The sequence below is a fragment of the Podarcis gaigeae genome (genome assembly GCF_964106915.1).
Source record: "Podarcis gaigeae genome assembly, chromosome: 4".
Taxonomy (NCBI): domain Eukaryota; kingdom Metazoa; phylum Chordata; class Lepidosauria; order Squamata; family Lacertidae; genus Podarcis; species Podarcis gaigeae.
Window position 1 is genome coordinate 31,470,643 of NC_139677.1, and position 10,252 is coordinate 31,480,894.

Genomic DNA, 10,252 nt, shown 5'->3' on the forward strand with positions numbered 1-10,252 from the left:
TCAGACTTCTTTTCACTGTAACCACAACACAAAAGCCTGCCTTCAGATTACTGCTGTGAACTGAATGTGAGTAAAACTTTATCCTTTTAAAGATGACTGTGTTGTGTTGTTATTATTATTATTTTAAGAGGGGAATAAAGGGGGAAACTTACCAGGAACAATCCAGACTAGGCAATCCAGACTGGATTGCTTCATTAAATGATTATAACGAAGCATCAACTTGCTTCCAATAAGTTGCAAAGGGAATGTGCTCTGCTGTTCACTCACTAGCGCGAGTGAGGAGGGATAATATCAAAATAATATACCCTCTCCTACCTTCCTTAACATTCCCACACAAACTATGGTCGCTTTCCATGGAGCTGGGTGGCACAATGATCAGAGGAGCTAAACTGGTGCCTGTAACAGCAGGCAGCGAGGGCAGAAAAGGAGCATGATGAGAGATTGTGGTGTGGCAGGAGGGTAGCCGGGCAAGAAAAGGTGGGAAGTCGAAGCCTTTCTTTTCCTCCCTGAAGTCCATTGGTGGTGCAGGATATAATTCTTTATTAAACTGAACTGAGAGATTATAACCTCCCCATTCCAGGCCCCTCGATGATTCTAGGCTACATATTAGGAAACCTCCTTTCTCCCTCTCTCTCTCTCTCTTTTTTTTTTTTGGACAGAGAAATGATGATCAGAAAATCTGAGGAATGAACTAATCAAGAAAACAAAAGAAGTTATTCCAAGCGAGGACAACTAGACAAGTTCCTGGCAGCGCAGCTTTTTCTGGCGTTGGAGTTGCCGAACATCCATAATCACACACACGAGTTATCTCCCGATGAGGCTTTGCTATAACCATTTGCCATGCTGGCAATAGAGTAGTGGCCAAAACTGGAATAATAATAATAATAATAATAATAATAATAATAATAATAATAAACTAGAATTTGCACTTCTCGGGCGCAGACTTGTGGCTGGCGCGCGAGGCGTCCAGTGGGCGTGCAGACAACCGGCAGAGAGAGAGAATTGATTTCGGATCACAGCTCATCGGAAGTCAAAGGGCGCTCACGAAACGCTCCTGTCGTTTGATCTACAGCCCAAATCCCTGCCTAGCAACTGCAATCACATCTTTCTAACCTCCATCGCAACCCCGGCTTCCGTTTCCTCTTTGGTTAGTTGTGTTGGTTCACCTCCTGTCGTCTCACAACGGAGGACTGCACAGCTCTGGAATCTTCTCCTCCAGGAACAGTCAGTGATTAGGAAGAGCATCAAGGCAGAAGCCAACCATTTCCTAGCTTGAAATTTCGCGAGAAGGTGCCCACAGGTCAGAGCTGAGGACTCATTCTTCTGCAAGGTTTTACAAAATTGTGGTCTTCCTGCCCCCATGGGCAAGAAGATCAGGAGGCGATCCCTGGGGAGAAACCACCAGAGCTCCCGGCACATCCCAGCCAGTCAATAGCCAGATTCCTCACGTTTCATTGGACAATCTGGCAGACATGGGCTTTGGGTTGAACCCATTACAGAAATAGGGGGATCCATGCAGGGATTTTCAGGGGCTGCCCAATCTACAGGAGTCTAATAGAGGGAGCAGACCATACCAGGGTCGCTGCCCATACACAGGCCCACCCTGGAAGGAGTCTCGGGATTGGATTAGGATGGAGAGAAAACGGGACGGAGGGCAATACGAACCACTATTATTGAATGCCTGACCTAAGTCTCCTTGGATCGACTGAGTGACACCTTCTTACCAAGTCATATGGGGGATATATAAGCCTAGCAGGAACTTTCATTGAATTCAGATGGGACTTACTCCTAGGTGAGTTGACCTCAGATTGCAGCCTTTCCAGAAGTTGACTGAAAGGACTTACTCACGAGTAAACGTGTACATTTGAAGGTGCCACCACAAGCAGCCTGATGCTTAATTGTGGCTTCCATTCTTCACAGCTGCTTTCCGCTTTCCCTCTCCAGACATCCGAGCGATTTCTCGTCAAGGGAAACGCACCCCCCCCGCCCTTGTTTTTATGAGACAGCAGGACAGATCTCCCCACCCAAAGATACACACCTTATTTCCTCCTTAGCAGTGTTAGACTCGTAATAATGCCGGGATCCTCTAGTCTGGAAGATGACAAGTTGCGGAGAAACCTAAGGGCCAGATCTTTTGGCCCGTCAGCCCGAAATGGGGAAGCCGACGACTAATACCCAAACCACACTGTATGAAGTTTAGCTCTGGGGAGAACCCATTTCCCTAGAAATACAGTCGTTCGGTCCCAGCATGTGTCCTTAACCTCAGGCCTCTGATAAAGAAAGTTCTAGAAAGAGGGGGAACCCCAGGAAGGCTAATAAGCTACGCTCTGTATTAACTCCTTCTTGTATGCAAACCCGATTCCCTATTTATGTGTTGTGCCCTTGCTTTGAAGACCATTGACTACTGTGGATGCTGGTTCCTTGTGGGGGCTCTAGACATTATCCTCGCGCCACCGCCAGGCTCTCAGTCAATTTAACCATTCTCCTTCCTGCCTAGGAGTCTCCATCCTCCACCCAATCCACACAGTTTCTCTCTCAACCACTTTGCAAAACGGGTAATAAATTTGTTGGTCGTTACTGCGCTACACTACAAGGTTGTCTTTGTGGGTTGTTGTTTTTTAGTGTTATTTCTTTTTTGCTACCCTGCCTTTCTGGAAATTTCTTTCCTCCTCCTCCTTGGGACAGGGCTTGCTACCCAAAGACCGAAAAGCTTGCTGCGCAGCACGTAGGGGGGGGGGCTGTCGCTGGAAGCTAGAAAATTGGGAGGGATTGTGCTGGGGTTTCGACTGGGCTGCTGCTGCTCCTCTCTTAAGGGCACATCCCCGTAAGGAAACACAGGTCAGTCACGGTTCAAAGCTAGGCAAGAAAAGTGGCAGGGATTGTTTCCAGAGGTTGCGCTCCCCGGGGTTAGGCTTTACCAGCCAAGGGACACGGACACACCCACAGGTCCCACACTTGCAGAGGTCAGCACTGACCTCTGTCGGCATCCCTCGTCTCCAACCTGAAGCTCAGAACCATTCACCCTGAGTCCCGAAGACGCCCGGCGTTACGCCCCGGAATATGCATGATACTTTTCTTTCTTTCTTTTTAAGAGAAAAAAGAGGGATGAAGTGGCAAAATATAAACCTGGCTCCAAAGACCTGCCTCCCAAGCCATCAAAACAGTCTACTTTGCAGCACAGCTCATCGCCTGTTTACTGAGAAGAGAGTTCAGGCGATTGCAAAGACTCAATCACAATACAGTGGTACCTCGGGTTACATACGCTTCAGGTTACAGACTCCGCTAACCCAGAAATAGTGCTTCAGGTTAAGAACTTTGCTTCAGGATGAGAACAGAAATTGTGTTCCGGCGGAGCGGCAGCAGCAGGAGGCCCCATTAGCTAAAGTGGTTAAGAACAGTTTCAGGTTAAGAACGGACCTCCGGAACGAATTAAGTACTTAACCCGAGGTACCACTGTAATGCAACAGTGCTGAGGAGAAGGGGGAGAGGCAGGACTATTGATTAATTTATTTGCTTCCTCCCTTCCCGCTACTCAGGACATTTCAACTCTCTCCAGTCCAGTTCTTCGATATCTCCAATTGATAATAATAATATTAAAAATGGTACGTTTCATAGGAGAGCCTATAACTCTAGACTGTTATAGATATTTATAGACTGAAGAAAATGCGAAGTACATATATGGATCTCTCCCTCCCCACGCCAGTCACCCCCCAAATCAGCATGCATTCGTCACTATAGGTAAGTGGTGACCCACGGAGCACAAAGGAGGGATAGCTGGGAGCAAGCGGGCAAAGATGTGGGAAGTCTGAGATGGTGGGGCAGCAGGAGGCCCAGCAGATATCTTGGAAAGCTTCACATTTCATGTTGGGTTCGGCTACCCATTAGAGCGCGTGACCTGGAGGATCTCTGCCTGTAAAGTCAGAGGCCGTGAATCAAAATGCGGCTTACTCTCAGGTAAACGTGCAGAAGAGTCGTGTCCCCTGGCCTGCTTGTTTGAAAGAATTCTAGGAGGCTCTCCCTCCTCTTTCTAATTTTGTGGGGACATTCCTCGCTGGGTTTAGGGGCCAATTTTCGTTTATTGATTTAATGTCCTTCATAAGAGTTCTGAATACTCGCAAGATAGAAAGGGAAATGCATCGAAGTAGAGTTTACTAAACACACACACACACACACAAACAAACAAACCCCGATTTGATGAAGTGGGGTCTAATCTGCGGAAGCTTAGGCCACAATAAAATGTGCTCCGCTTTAAGGTACCACAAAACTCTTTGCTGCAACGACAACAGCAGCAACAACAACAACAAAACTTAAAGAGCTGAACACTGGGACTGTCTTGGAATCCGAGTCTAAACACTGTTGGGAAACTAACCCTCTTGAAATCAGCCTGGGTGGATTCTAGAGTCCGGGCCCATAAACCCCATTGGCAATGTGGAATGATAGGACGTGGATTCTAATCCTCGGCAGTCCGCCGGGAAGATCTCCGGCTGAACTCTCCCCGAAATGCCTTGGATGTTGTGGTGGCAAATGCGCCGGCGGTGGCAATTCCCCTGCAGGTCAGGGAGCCTTGCGCGCGAGAACTATATATTCTATATACATATCTATCGCCCGCACAGGAGGGTTTATGGCGTCCCCGCGTCTCTAGCTCCCTTGGCAAGCTTTGATCCACACAACTCAAGAGGGGCTTGAAACAATGAGATTAAACGCTGCCTCCAACTTTTCTTCACAAACGGCCTCCTAGAGAGAAGCGCTCAGCTTGATGCAGCTGAAACTTTCCAGGTGAGGACCCCCCTCACTTTTTTTTCTCTCCCCTCCACCTCTCTTTTTCTTTTCATGCCTCCGCCTTCTCTCTAGCTCGACGTGAAGCTCGGAGCTCCTGAGCAAACACTCAACTGTTCTCCGCTGGGTTGGAGGAAGGAGGTCTGTGGAACCGCTGGCAGCAGCAGCCCCGGCAGCCAGGCTTTCCAGAACGAATAACAAAAAGGTTACTGTACATAGAAACGTGCTGTCAGCCCGAGAGCCTCAAGTTGTTTGAATGTTGGTTTGGGGGACGTAAATATAGCAGCTCTGCGGTTCCCTCCCGCTCCTCTCTCTGCTTCCCCTCTTTAAATAATTCCATTTCAATTGGAAAAGGTTAGCCCTAGACACGAGGTACAATAATATCCCCCCCCAAACAAAAAATCCTTAAGTTCTCTCCTATATTTTTTTTAAGCATTACCTTATCCCTTACTTATCGTTTATGGAAATAATGCTTCTCCCCATTGCGCGCGCCCCCCGCGAGCCCTTTTCCTAAAGGGACATGCAATTCTGCGGGTGAACTTTGGCTGGACTTTCCTTTTGCATCCCACACAGGGAACAGCCGTGGGTTCCCCGGGCTTGCAGATGAGCCGAGTACTTAAGGTGAGCAAAAAAAATTAAATAAATATGCCACAGAGAAACTGTGTGCTTTCTTGACCGGACTTGCATCTAGGGAGCTGGTTTCCAAGCGCAGTCCTTTTTCAAGCTGCTGCATGAGAGGGTGGAGTGAAAGAACTCTTTAAAAATAAATTAAAAACGCGATGAAATGAAATCGAGGTAAGGAAGCGCGCTCAGGTCTCACGAAGGGCGCCGTCCTGAGACTCCAGAACCTCGTTTCACAGCGCAGGGAACCTTTTTGTGCATCAATCATCCCACACCACCCAGACCTGTGCATTTGGCAGCCGAAACTTTCCAAGCACACTTAAGAAAAACATCCCACTGTGGTCTAAGACTGTAACCTCTGCTCGTCATTTAGCAGCTTAAAGATCACTACTTTTTATTTATTTATATTTTATTTTATCAGAGTGGAGAACTGAGGCCCAAGTCTACGGCAACAGAAACAGCTCTTTTCCTCCAACACTTGCTTCAGATCTCAGCTGTTTTATATACACATCCAGAGAGGGACTAGTGCAATTTAGGACCACGGCGGCGGTGGGGAGAATCTGGTCGCAATCCTACCAGGCGCTTACTGAGGCGCGTGTGAAGGATTGGCGCTGATGCAAAGTTTCTGAGAACTCTGGACATCTAACTGCAGACTCAAACACTGGGATGTGGGGATGGTGGTGGAGAGAAGTGGATTATGGGTTTACACATCCATTCTAAACGCTTGGGAGTTAGACCCCCCCCCCACGCCCACCCCACTCAGTTGTGGCTCGTTCCGCCCAAGCAATCTGTTCTAAGATTAAAATCAGTTAAACCTCGGGCGGAGTTCTCTCAAACTGCATCCCGGATTGTAACTCTGCTCATGGGCGTAGCTAAGCGGGGGGGGGGGTTGCAAGGAGGGGCAGCTGCCCGCTTAAATAAATATAAATAAAGAAAAATACATAGCTAACTGAGGTTCTGCCCCCCCCCCCACAAGAGGCCTGCCCCTCCCAACAAAAATCCTGGCTACGCCCGTGACTCTGCTGTATATTCTTCTCTGGTCCTACAGTCTCAAAAGGGTGGTAAAATTATCTTGGTTTTAAAGAGTCTGCCCTTCATTCCCAACGCATGCTTTCTCCTAAGGGACTCCACATATGTCAGGCCAGGGAGTCTTTCCCAGTACTAACTGGAGACGCCAGGGATTGGATCTGGGATCTTCTGCACGCAAAAGGATTTCCCAGAGCAGCGGCCTTCCCTTTCACTGCCACCAAGCTCATTTTCTGTCCCTCCAGCGTAGAGAGAGGAAGGGACGAACGTACCTACATCTCTCCTCAGTACGGTAGAACTACTGATAACGTTCCTAAAATCAGGCATCCCGAAACTCGGCCCTCCAGCTGTTTAGGGACTACAACTCCCATCATCCCTGACCACTGGTCCTGTTAGCTAGGGATGATGGGAGTTGTAGTCCCAAAACAGCTGCGAGTTTGCCTGCTAAAACTCATCCATTTTCCTCCTGTTTTTATGACAGCCTGTGCCAGAAGGAAATGGGCAACTGCTGGTTTTCTTTTAACCTGTGTTAGTCCAAAGACCTACCCTCTGTATGGACCCATCCGGATGAGTTGAAAAGCCGTTATAAAAGAATACTGAGCTAGAAGTAGGTTAATTACCTGCGAGGGAAAGTCGAGCTCTTTGCAAGGGAGGGACTCAAGTTTACAACCCCACCCCTCGCTGGCGTAAAAGTTGAAAGCAGTTGTCTCTCTCTCTCTCTAAAAGGGCAGAGAAAATGAGCCCAGAGCTTTTAAACAAAGTTGTACACATTGATACGAATGGAAAAAGAAATGGCAAGGCAGATTGTCAACTATGCATTCGATGAAAAACAACCGAACCATTACAAGGAATAACTGAAAGGAGCGCGTCGTCAGTGATGCTTAAAACTAAAAAACTAAAAGTAAAAATCTCGGAGTTGGGAGGAAATCCCACCACACTTTAAAGCTTTTGTGCATTTGGAGGCTGCTGCACTCCATCCCACAAGCCTTTGTAGGTGTGCAAAGACTCTTGCTTTCTTCAGTGAATCCTACACAACTGTTACAGGATCCCTGTATGTCCAAATATTCTACCGATTTCTGATATTAGGGAGAGAGAAACGGGGTGGAAGTGGTGGTGAGATGGAGACAAGTTTGGATATTAGCCAAGAGAAAAGTTTCATCTGTCACAGCAACCCTAGTATCCATCCCCATTCCACATAGTAGATTATGACTCCTCTGGAAAAATCCTTTTAAACACAAACGCAGTCCCCCGTCCCGCAACTCAAAGCCTGTTTAGGCAGATACATTAACAAAAACATCCCATTTCAAGCCATTCTGATCTGTAATTAAATGGTGCAGCCGGCTTGTATTCACCGGTGGCTTTTACAGAAGTTGCAGTGATCCAAAGTCAGGTTGCTGTGTCAGAGAGTGGCTCTTTTATTAATGAGAATACAAAAAAAGGGGTGGGGGGGGAGGAAAAGGAGAGGCTTGCATGTTCTTAGCCCGGCTTCAATTTAGTTGCTAAGCAACCCGTTTATGGTAATTCATCCGCGAAATTTAAATCTCTGAGAAAAGGATCCTGCGTTTGGCTGAATGGTCGCCACGAGCAGAACAACTTGTGGGAGAGGGCAGCAGCTGCCACTTCTGGCCAGCAAGCCAGCCAGGCAGAAGCAGGGAGGGGGAAATAATGCACCGTGCCCCCCCCACTACACACACACACACACACACCCCTAGACCCCATGCAGAATGAGCTCATTGCTCGCCACCTCGGGGGACAGCGGGGAGAGCTTTCTTCACAATCCAGTACCCAAAGCGCGCGCGCACCCCCCCATCCTGAGTCCAGATGGCCGCTGGGTCCTCAGCACTTCCTCTCTTCTCCTCCTTCCTTGAGATCCCCACACCCCTCCCCACCCTTCTCTCTGTCTCGCTCCCTCCCTGCTTCTTAACGCGCGCGCCAAGGCCCATTGCACTTCCAAGCAAGCCCATTCATCCACCTGATCTTAGCCACACATTACTCAAACTGCGCAGGGTATTTCCTCTCTCTCTCTCTCTCTCTCTCTCTCTCTCTCTCTCTCTCTCTCTCTCACACACACACACACACACACACACACACACACACAACCGGAGAGTTGCACAGTCCTCCCGGCAAAAGAGATCTAACCCAATTCTGTAGCCTAAACGCAAGAGGCATTGGAAATAAGACTAATGTTATTGGGCTGAAAGAAGGAAGACCCGTTCAATCTTTGCGCCGGATCCATCAATCCAGAGTGAGCGCCACCCATGGCGCCTATTCACCAACAGGAAAGCTCTTTAGAATGACACTGACGTCCATAACCTGGCATTGAAGGAACGAGAATATCTGACCTTTTACACCCTCTTTAACCTTCCATGCTGTGACTACAAAAGAGCATTAAACACTCGGGAAAGTAGCCAACCACCTCTCGCCACCCAGCGCCGGAGTGCAAATCAGGGGAGTTCAGTGAGGCTGGCTTGTAAGTTCTTGTAGGGTTGCAGCCGGCTTAGTCTGCTCGCAGACTGACATCTGTGAACCACGCCGCCTTGTTAAACAGCGAAGAGTGTTTGGGTTTTAACACCCCAGGAAGAAGACCTGCTCTCCTTTTCAATGAAGCTCACTGCTCCGCCTTAACTGTAGGGTTTTAAGAAACGGCTTACACCTGAAAGCATGCAGTATTTACCAGGAAGCGAATCCACAGAGTTCAAAGGCGTTCACTTCCTTGTAAGGATTTCACCATCATTATTAATGAAAGATCTGCTCTGGCAATTGCTATTCCTTCCCTTCATTCTCCCCGTCCCTAGGAGAACAGGCTAAAGGAGGCGGCAGCCTCCGCCCTGGTTTCCTTTAGGCTGCCATCCTCTAGGCGCTTACCTGCGCAGACCTGCATAGGATTGCGCTGGGAGTCTCTCAAGCCCCTGAACGGAAGGAGAATGGGGAGTCGTGACGTCACTGCAATGACCAAGGGTTGGGGGGGGGGGGCAGGACTGGCTTGCAGAGGCAAAAGGAGCCGGCCAAAGAGCCGGGCTTCGTCTCTGGAGAAGCAACGCTCTCCGCCTGTAAGCGCCCATGGAACGCAACCAGGAAAACCTTCACAGAGCAATCCTTCTCACGTCCAGCTAGAAATAAACCCTATTTCAACGGCGCTTACTCCCAGGTGATTGTGTATACGTATATAACTGCAGCATTAACGACCCCCTCCCCCCCCAGGCTCAAGTGGCCCAACAACCCACCCCTGTTAGGAGTCCATGGATTTTAGAGAACTATGGATTGCGTGTCGCCGTCTGTCCGTCCCGTCCCCTCAAAAAACACCACCCCGCCACTTCTGCCCGAAACAGGCGCGCGCGCGCGCACCCTCCAGCCTCCCATCCATTAATCTGGCAGGCTAGGAAAAAGGGAGTTTGTGTCACTCTGGGTCAAGTTGTCAGCGGCTGACTGGCTAGCTGAAGACTGCCTGTCAGTCAACACCACATCTCCCTGCAGCTGAGACATCAACACCACCAAGGAGATCTTCCCTCGCGCTAACCGGAAACTTGCACCCAGTTTTAAGCACCCCCCCCCTAAACAGTAAAGGGTAAATATTTGTCCAGCTTTCCCCAGCCGCCCTCCCTCCACCCACCCGCCGCACTTTGGTTCCTTTTCGCCTTCCCATCTTGCCACCATAGACCAATTTCCTTGAAACAGTCAGAGGCTGGGACTTGTGAAATTTGGTCCATATCCTAAATAATTCATTCCAAGCCTGCAGCCAAGGCCAAGACTTGTTGCATCCATTTTAGAGTTTGATTAATCACCCTGGAACTCCATGCAAACTCAACTGCTAGCGTCCAAGGAGCTCCCC

The 10,252-nt window shown here is 48.9% G+C and overlaps 1 long non-coding RNA gene across 1 annotated transcript; it reads left to right on the plus strand.

The window, feature by feature from the left end:
• The first annotated feature begins 3,682 nt into the window (after nucleotides 1–3,682).
• Nucleotides 3,683–6,215, plus strand: LOC310842911. Its single transcript, XR_014563376.1, has 3 exons — nucleotides 3,683–3,954; nucleotides 4,614–4,776; nucleotides 5,819–6,215. It is a non-coding gene; the product is annotated as an uncharacterized lncRNA (long non-coding RNA).
• Nucleotides 6,216–10,252: the final 4,037 nt, after the last annotated feature.